Raw genomic sequence first — 10,755 nt, 5'->3', positions numbered from 1 at the left:
TTATTATAGTGGCAATAGAGGGAGAGGCAACAACAAAAAAGCACATCAATAAAATAGAGAATATGCTAGTAAGAAGTTTTGACATGGATGAGAAAGAGAGAACGATGGTGAATATTTAAGATGAAGTGATATTGGAGAACTTAAATATGCCAATGATGCAATCTAATGATAAAATCGTTTTTACTTCTACAAATAAAGATGTTGAATCGTTAATGAAGAAACTTTATACATGGTTACCTAAAAACCTTGAAAATATTTACTTGATGTGGGATTATTGTATTTTATTCATAGAGAATCACGGAGATTATTCAAATTAGTGGTGGAAGTCACAAACTTTATACTTCATGAGATCTACCCAGACAAGCTAACTCCCAAGCAAAGGAAGAAAAAAACAGAAGAAGGGAGTAGTTCTCAAGTGGCAATAGAAGAATGGAGTATTTTTGTAGTGCCAGTAGGAGAAAGGAGTAGTTCTGTAGTGTAGAAGAACGTAGGTAGGCTAAGGAAAAATAAGGTGAATGGGGAATAAGGGAGTACCCTAGTACAAAGGAAGGTTGGCAGGCCATGAAAATGGTGGATGGGGAAACAAAACTTATTCTATATGTTGTTTTTGAGTATATATATCTTGTAACATCCCACGCTGTAAAATATTGAGTTTTCAATAATTGAAGCATTTTGTACATTATGTGTTATGTCTTAGATAAATTAATTTTAATCTATTTTTTGTTTGTATTAAATTAAAATCTTGCATATATATTACAATCATATAGAAATAAGGGCAACCCAAAAGAGTAAGGAAATTCCCCACCTCCGAAGCTATTAGCTCGCGGGCATACCAGCCTGCGAACATGCATAGATTTCACCTGCCAAGCCCGCAAGCTTGAAAGCCCTCAGATATGTGAAAGCGGGTGCGTGTCAACTGTACATGGCTTGACACATCCGAACGAGCGAACAATGGGCGCTTTGCCTACGTGCCGTGAGACACTGTTCGCTTACCTGTGGACAACTTTCCCACAAGTAGTTGATCTGCGAAAGTACTCCTCTTCTGGTTTCTGATTTGACACCACTAACCCAGCTTTTGGTGGCATTTTGGCCATTTGGCCGAAGAAGCCCAGCTAGTTGGGCAGCTGTTGAGATCCAACCTTTTTCCTATGTTAGCTATCGGGCATTTTTTGGCAACAACGGCCTTGATGTAATGCATGTAATCCAACAATGGCCTTTTAATATCTAAATCCCTTTTAAACCTTCCTCTTTCTATCATCTTCTTCCCTATTTTGTGTTGAGCAATTTTGAGTGCAAATTAAGAGAAACAGAGGGTGCTGGTGAGGGAAGAGAGTTCTGTAGTTGGAGAAATTCTCCTTATTTCTTATTTAGGTGAATCCAGTTCCTTTATAACTTATTTTCTTTCTATCCCTTAGTATCTAAGCATCCATTTTATAGCTCCTCAAGCCCAGGAACCGCAAAAGCTTAAAACCCGAAGCTTTTTTGTTGCTGCACCTGCCATCGCGAACTGTGTAAGTAGGACCTCTATTTTCTACTAAATACTGTTTCCGTTTCACTTCTTTTCACAATATTAGGTAGGTAGTGGTTAGAACAGGTTGTTAGCAATATTAGAAATTCATTTTTGAAAGCTAAATCACTCTTAAACTGCATCTAACTCAAATTGTTTCACAGGTTCTGCAATAGTTTCTTGGTGAGTTGCATAACCGATTCTCAATCACAAACTCATTTTTCCTTCATGCTTTTGAGTCCAAATTGTGATCTTCTTTGAGGTAAGATGAGGAATTGTGATGCCCTGATGTCGAATGGGCACCAACAAAAGATCAGACATAAATTAAATACGTACATTGCAACGGATCCATATATCCCATACAATATACAAAAAAATTGTATTATGAGGCAATGAGACTATCTACATTTACTTATAGGATTTGGAGATAGCCTATATGCAAAATACTAGCCTCTAAAATTTTAATAAAATAAACAAGGTCTGCTCCCAATTCTGTTCCTCTTGGAAGGAATCTAATCATGGCTCATTAGTAAATTCATCAAAACCTGCATTTCAAAGGTTTGGATTTGGGATAAGTTCTAAAATACTCAATAAGATAAGCAATAATAGAGTCTACAATTATGTTTAAAAAACGTTCATTAATGTAGAGTTTAAAGAAAACAATAATATGTTCAACTATTCATGTTACTAAACAATATTTCTATACCATAAGGTGTATGCAATATTAATTAAACAATCATCATATGACGCTCAATATCGTATTCAATGGGTTTGCATAACATACATATAAGACTAAACACATGTTTGAAGTTTTATTACCGGTTTAAAAATTTAATTATGTTACACAGATTACAATCCTACGTACGAAGCTGTTTATACTTATTTTCAAGGAGGGCAAACAGAACATCAAACTAGCTAAGGGTGAGTGCATAAATAATTACAATACAATAATATAAAATATACATATAATGTCTCAATCCTCTTCGGGCGCCATCCCATAATTTTTATTTTGCTTGCGATCATTCATGCCCTTGAGCTCTAGAGCATGAATAGCAATTAGGTTAGAGTCCCTAAATCACTTAACCTCAATCCCAAAATTGGAACCCAATACTTCATCTAAAGCCTAATGGTTTTCATATTAAATCAATATCCCTCTAGAGAAATACAGTGAACTAGATTTCGACTAAATTTTTTGTTATTTAAATGTTAGACTCTTTTAGTTTTTTTTTTTAAATTAATTTCTAAATTTAGATTAATTTGACCTATAATTAACTAAGGCTTGTAATTCTTGTTAATTATGTATGTAGATTTTTAAGTGGACTTTTGTTAATTATTATTTTTCTTAACTTAATAAACTAATTAAGTTTTATTTTTTTTAATTTTATTGTTTTAATTGTTAATGATTTATTCTGAATTAGTTATTTACCATTTCTTTACAATTCCAAACAATCATAATCTTTCTCAAAATTTTCCCAATTATTACCTTTTAAAATTTATATTTTAATTTAATTTATAATTTTCCTAAAAGGACCATTCTGCCCCTGCTTGTACTGCTTGAGATAGCCTGAGAAACATTTTCCCTTGCATGCCTTTATTAAGATTAATTAGATATTAAGCTTAATTTGTGCTAAACTCAAAATAAATTAGTTAATTGTAATGTAACCGTTTTTGTTTTCTTCTGCTACAGTACAACACAAAATAACAGTATATGTATTCCAGTAAGCTGCAAAAACAGAATTCAGAAGAGAAATTTTCTTTATCATTCTGCTCTCCATTTATTTCATTTTTGCTCTTCCTTCCTTTTCTATTATGGTATCAGATCAATGAATCTTTAACCAACATCTTTAGCTCAGTGATTGAGCTCCAAAACATTTGATCTCCAATGGCTAGAGATCAGTCAGATGACCCCCAAAACCCGTTCTTCCTTCACGGTGCCGACCACCCCAGTTTAGTTTTGGTGTCCAATCTTCTCAATGGCAACAACTACAACACATGGGAGAGAGCAATCAAGATAGCATTGACCGTCAAAAATAAATTGGGATCAATAGACGGATCCTACGATCAACCGAGCAACACCGACTCCCATGCCGCAGCTTGGTCGCGTTGTAATAGTATGGTGATTTCTTGGTTGCTGAATGCTGTAACCAAGGAGATAGCTGACAGCTTGTTATACCATGAAAGTGCACAATCTATCTGGACCAATTTGCAGCTCCGTTATCAGCAGAGCAATGCACCGCGCATCTACCAACTGAAACAGAGCATGAACAACCTTGTTCAAGGGTCACTCAGCATCAACGCATTCTATACACGAATGAAAACAATCAGGGACGATCTGAAAACTTATCAACCAGCTCCAACCTGTCACTGCGGAAACATGAAGGCGTGGAATGATTATCAGGAACAAGAGTTTGTCATGACTTTCTTAATGGGATTAAATCCCTCATATGCTGCTGTTAGAGCCCAAATTTTGATGATGGAATGCTCTCTGTCCATTTTGAAGGTCTTCTTGCTGGTGGTGCAGGAAGAGCGGCACCGTGCAATCGGCTTTGACGCACACGCAGAAACGGGTCAGGGGTCTGGATCTTCCGTTGCCCTAACTCAAGGAAGGAGATGACCCACCTGTTCACACTGTGGACTTGTGGGTAACACTGTGGACAGGTGTTACCGCCTGCATGGCTACCCACCAGGTCTCAAGCCCAAGCCCAAAATACATTTTAATGATGGACATGTCTAAGTCCAAAACCAGACCCGCAATGCTTAAGCTATTTTTAATGAGGGGCAAGTCCAACTACAAGCCCAAGCTCGCAACCCCTCAGCTATCTCTCAGCCCACTCCTAGAACCAGGTCCTTCAATCGGTTTCTTCTCTGCCAACCAAGCCTTGGCCCATGAAAAATTTTTTCCAGAACACAAGTCTCCCCCTATGATCACTCCATTTGAACTATTAACTCAAAAAAAACCATCCTATGATCACTTGCATACCTTTGGTTCTTTATGCTACTGCTCCACTCTCGATAGTCATCGCCATAAATTTTCACTTCGTTCTAGGGCTTGTGTCTTCCTTGGTTACCCTTCGGGTTACAAAGGATATAAACTTCTTGACATCGAGAGCAACAAAATTATCATCTCACGTAACGTCATTTGTCGTGAACATATCTTTCCGTTTCTTTCATCTCACTCACCTGATCCTATTCACAATGATTTTTTCATGATCGTGTTTTACCTCTTCCTCTTCATACGTCTACACAGTCCACAGGTTCTCTTAATACACCTGTCCACTCACAACATGAGTCTTCCCAAACACTATCATCTCGACCACTGCGTATAACACGACCACCTTCTTATTTATCTGACTATCACTGCTACCATACAGATACACATGCACTTTATCCCATTTCTTCGTTCCTTACTAATACCAAACTTACACCCCAATATCAAAACTTTATTTGTGCCATTTCCTCCCACACTGAGCCTACTAACTTTTATGAGGCTAATAAGTCCGATGTTTGGATGAATGCTATGAACATGGAGCTACGTGCTTTAGAGAACAATAATACTTGGTCTATTATTTTTCTCCCTTATAGGAAGAAACCCGTTGGTTGCAAGTGGGTTTACAAAGTTAAATATCAAGCTAATGGGACTGTAGAAAGACACAAAGCCCGTCTGGTTTCTAAGGGGCTACACACAACAATTTGGCATAGATTACCTTGACACCTTCTCTCCTGTTGCCAAATTGGTCACTGTCAAGATTTTGCTTTCACTAGCTGCTATCCATGGTTGACGCCTGACTCAGTTGGACGTCACCAATGCTTTCCTTCATGGTGACCTTCACGAAAAAGTTTATATGACTATTCCTCCAGCCTATTCTCCTTGAGAGGGGGAGACTCTTCCACATCAACCTGTTTGCCGCCTACACAAGTCAATCTATAGGTTGAGACAGGCTTCCTGACAGTGGTTTCATAAGTTCTCACAAGTATTACTTCAAGAAGGCTTCCATCAGTCACAATGTGACCACTCCCTATTTGTCAGACAATAACGTAAAGCCTTCCTAGCATTGTTGGTGTATGTTGATGACATTATTATTGCTAGTAATGACAATCAGACTGTCGAAGAGCTCAAAGCTACACTCAGACAAAAATTCAAAATGAAAGATTTAGGGACTCTCCGATATTTTTTTGGATTTGAAATTGTAAGAAATGACACAGGAATCACCTTATGCCAAAGAAAATATGCGTTGGATCTGTCAACTGAAACTGAATATCTTGGTTGTAAACCTTCATCTATTCCCATGGATCCCAATATCAAGATGTCTAAAGATGATGGCGAACTTCTGAGTGATATCACCAGCTATCGGCGACTGATTGAAAAACTGTTGTACTTAACCATCTCTTGCCCTGACATATGCTACTCTGTCAATAGATTGAGTCAGTTTTTGGCTGCTCCTAGGATCAGTCACCTTCAAGTCGCTTTACACATTCTCCAGTATATCAAGAGGACACCTAGACAAGGTCTCTTTTTCCCTTCATCATCTACCATTCAGATTAAGGCTTTTTTTGATGTTAATTGGGACACATGTCCTGACACTAGAAGATCCCTCACTGGTTATTGTGTTTTTCTTGGGTCTTCATTAATCTCATGAAAATCAAAGAAACAACAAGTCGTTTCTTGGTCATCTGCTGAAGCCGAGTATCGCTCCATGGCCAACACTACTTGCAAAATAGTTTGGATTCTGAAATTATTACAAGATTTAAAGGTGCAACATCAAGATCCTGCATTACTTTAGTGTGATAATCAGACAGCTCTACACATTGCTTCAAATCCAATGTATCATGAAAGAACAAAACACATTGAACTTGACTGTCATTTTGTTCGTGAGAAAATTCAAGAGGTACCTTGAAGACGATGCACATATCCACTCAAAATTAACTGACAAATTTAATGACAAAGATACTTCATCCTACGCAGTTCGACAATTTGTTGAACAAGATGTGTATAATAAATTTGTACTCTCCATCTTGAGGGGGAGTAATAAAATTAATTAAATATTAAGCTTAATTTGTGAATTAGTTAATTGTAATGTAACCATTTTTGTTTTCGTCAGTTACAGTACAACACAAAATAGAAGTATATGTATTCCAGTAAGCTGCAAAAATAGAATTCAGAAGAAAAATTTTCTTTGTCATTCTGTTCTCCTTTTATTTCATTTTTGCTCTTCCTTCCTTTTCTATTAGCCTTCGACATGCTTATGCCTGTTTGGCCAGCATGGCTCATTGGCCTGTTGCACTGGGCAAATAGCCTGTGGGACCTGGGCTAATGCACATTGGGGGCACCTGCACACTCCCTTGCGCACTTGTGTGCGTATGTCGCCTTATGCACGATGCTCGCACGGACCCTTTTGGCATCTATGGATGCCCAACAAAGTCATTCACTCACCTGCGTAGCAACCTGCTCAAAAGTATCGTGCCTAGGATATTTCCAGCGATCTTAGGTGCCCAAAAAGACATTCCTTGCACGAAGTCCCACGGCTAGGCCATGTGTGCCTGACAACTTCGGCACTTTGGTGCCTGGCACGCTTGACAGAAGCAATTTTGGCTTTTGTCACCGATTCCTTTCCATTTTCATTTTACAAATTCGATTTTCATTTCTTTATATCATGTCCAACAAGCAATTCATCATCAGCAAACCTGAAAAGATCCATAATTTATAGATTAATCATAAAAAAATGTAGTTCATGAACTCACTCACCCATTCTGGTTTAAACACCAATCTATTTTTATTTTTTAAACAACTTAATGATGCAAATGTTTATCTCACAATTCATAAATGTTATAACTAGATTATTCCCCATCTTACCTAAAAGAAGATCACAATTTGGACGCAAAATCACAAAGGAAAAAGGAGTTTGTGATTGAGAATCGGTTCTACAACTCACCAAGAAACTGTTGCAAAACCCGTGCAGCAATTTGAGTTAGATTCAGTTTAAGAGTGATTTAGCTTTCTAAATTCTAATATTCCTAACAACTTGTTCTAACCGCTGACCACTAAGATTGTGAAAAGAAGTGAAAATGGAAATGGTATTTAGCTGAAAATAGAGGTCTTACTTGCATAGTTCACGATGGCAGGTGCAGCCGCAAAGAAGCTTGGGTTTTTAAGCTTGCAACAATTTTTGGACTTGCAGAGTTGTAAAATAGATGCTTAGATGCTAAGGGATCAAAGGGAAACAAGTTATAATGGAAAGGAACTCACCTAAATTGGAATAGTAAGGAGAATTTCTCCAACACACGCACCATACCTCCCCCTCGATATAGGTCTGTTCTTTGAACACTGCACACTTCTCTTTCCTCACTAGCAACCTCTGTTTCTCTCGATTTGTACTCGAAATTGCTTAGCACAGAATGAGAAAGAAGGTGATCGAAACATGAAGGTTTAAAAGGGATATAGAGATCAAAAGGCCATCGTTGGATTACATGCATTCCATTGGGGTCGTTGATGCCTATAAATGGCTGCAGCCAGCAAAGGAAGAAGGTTGGAGCTTGACAGCTGCCCAGCTAGCTGGGCTTCTTCTGCTAGGCAACCAAAACAGCACTAAAGGCTGGGTTAGTGGCGTCAAATCCAAAACCTAAGCCAAAAATGCGCCAGCGGACCAACTATTTGCAGGAAAGTTTTTCGCTGGTAAGCAGACTGTGTTTCGCAGGTTGCGAGCAAAACACCCAGTGTTCACTCGTGCGGACATGTGAAGCGATGTGCGGCTGACACACACAAGCCACGCGAGTCTGTGGGTTGCCAAGCTAGCAAGCTTCGCAAATGAAACCTCCCATGTCCACAGGTTGATAGCCTCGTGGGTGGGGAATTTCCTTATTTCCACGGGCTGCCCTTATTTTTGTTTGATTTAAAAAAAAAATATATATATATATATATATATATATGCAAGATTTTAATTTAACACCAACAAAAATAAAATAAAATTAATTTATCCAAAACATAACTCATAATATACATAATGCTTCATTTATTGAAAATTCAATATATTACAATGTGGGATGTTACATTCTCACCCCCAAAGAAACTTTTTTTCTCAGATTTTAAGTTTACAAAAACAACATTGAGTACATATCCTCATAGTACTCCAAACTTCCCATGTTGTTTATTGAGGAGAATGATGTCACTATTGTTGTGACATTCCAAATACTAATTAAAGCATAAATGTGCCAGATACAAATATATATGAGTGCAATAAAAATATTACAAATATCTTACAAAACAAGTTTGAGTTCCAAATCTTACAATATTGAGGAAAAATAAAAATAAATACAAGTCTCTTCAAAAATTAAATTCATCAGAGTGCAAAAAAAAGATATGCACTCATAACAGCTCATGAATCCACGGGATCCTCACAGATGTCAAGGGGTAAGTCTACAAGCGGCTTCTCAATATCGTCCATCTGAAAGAGGGGTCATAGAAAGGGGTGAGTTCCATATACTCAGTAAGCAAAATAACATTTAAATGACATTACTAAAATTCTAAAAGTAAACGAATTTAGAAGTAATATCTTATCCGCTTACAATCGAGGAACATGTATGTGGGACCATTTCAATAATAAAGAAAAAAATTTATTTTATTTAGAAAAATATCAACATCAAATTGGTCATATCAAACATATAATCATGTCATGTAAATAGAAAAAATCAAACAAATCATATTACATCATGTTCTTATTTCATTTTTTACTCATTCTTCACGCGAAGCCGTTTCGACCTATATCTACTGAGGGTAATACAGATTCCCGACTACCACTATGGAATGACCATTTCATTTCACATCATTTTTAATATATTTACAGTTGCTAACAACAACACAATTACGTCTTGCCAAACCATGATACTTTTTATGACCACGACTGTACCAAACACAGTGGTCCTACATGTAAACTACAGTCACAACTGTACGTCGCCAAAGGTGACTGCTATAATAATATCGCATAACCACTTTCATCAAAGGGTACACTATCATCCATAAGGAGTAGTCCTCTCACGTCTTTTCAGAGCAGATGAGGGAGAAATAGAACCCCTCAAAGATAAAAAACCTAATAGATCATATTAATTTAAATACTATGCATGCAAATATCCATAATCCTTTCACATGTTTGTCATATAACATCATGCTTCATCATCTGTTATCATGCCATCATATTCATCATGTTTATTTATTCACTTGCTAGAACAATGCAATCATGCAATATCATAGAATATTTATGTAAACATATTTAAAACATGACAGTAACTAAACATGTAACAAGTCATCTTCTATTCATGCAATATTCCTTTTATTAATATAAAAATACTCCTTAAAATGTGCAAAATAAATACTAAATTTTCTTATTGAAAGCTTGGAGTCTTTCCTAGCTCTTCTTCCTTTTACCCGCTATTTCTCTTTCTAGCTCTCTCTCTCTCTAAAATTTACTTTGGTGAATGGAAAAATGAATAATAAGTGATGAAGGAGTGGTGGAGAAGGTCCCTATTTATAAAAAAAGGAGACCATTAGATTTCTGCCAAGTGGCGTAAATCTGTGAGGAGAGAGGGAGGGAAAAAGTGACTGACACGACGCGACTACTGGCAGACATGACTAACAGATGGCTGACGAGATAACATAATGCGATGGTGATGTGACGACATAAACTATGCGTCTTATGCCTTGCATGGAGGATTCGTGTGCGCCGGCGCACGTCCCGTGCTAGCCACACGCGCACGCATGGGCATGGCCACGGGGCCTGTGTAGGAAATTTTTTTCACTGGATTTTTCTTCCGTTTTCCTTCTCTATTTTTCCTGAAATTTTTAAAATTAGTAAAATACATAAAAATTACATAAATAAATAAAAAAAAATATGTTTTTTGCAAAAATATAAAGATTTAAATTTTAAACCTGATTTCATTTGAAAACTAAAACATAAATTTAAAGAGTTAATGGCCTTAAGGCTCGAATAAATAGAGATTTTACACAATAATTAAGCGCAAAGATTTTGGAGTGTTACAATTATCCTTTGACCATAGGAATCTTCAAAGGTCATAATACCCTAACCTGTTTGTTGAGGATACGGACTTAATATTCCTTATATGCAAATCAAGTTGTAGTACTAATAGTTCATAGGAAATGACATGAGTTGGATCATAATGATATTTTTGAAGAATCGATCCTTGGAAGATGTCATGAGTATTAGAAAGCTGAGGTGGAAGGGTTAAGTGATATATAACAA

The 10,755-nt window shown here is 36.9% G+C and overlaps 1 long non-coding RNA gene across 1 annotated transcript; it reads right to left on the bottom strand.

Annotated features, from left to right (window-relative positions):
* Window positions 1-6,499: 6,499 nt before the first annotated feature.
* LOC148241982 (uncharacterized) lies at window positions 6,500-8,374 on the bottom strand. Its single transcript, XR_015813948.1, has 3 exons — window positions 7,607-8,374; window positions 7,359-7,444; window positions 6,500-7,189 (listed from the first exon to the last, which is right to left on the bottom strand). It is a non-coding gene; the product is annotated as an uncharacterized LOC148241982 (long non-coding RNA).
* Between the last annotated feature and the right edge of the window lie 2,381 nt (window positions 8,375-10,755).

Source organism: Carica papaya, chromosome 8, assembly GCF_054855325.1.
Source record: "Carica papaya isolate Zhongbai chromosome 8, ASM5485532v1, whole genome shotgun sequence".
NCBI lineage: Eukaryota > Viridiplantae > Streptophyta > Magnoliopsida > Brassicales > Caricaceae > Carica > Carica papaya.
Note: the sequence above shows the minus strand (reverse complement) of the source record. Positions and strands in the feature narration are given on the sequence as shown.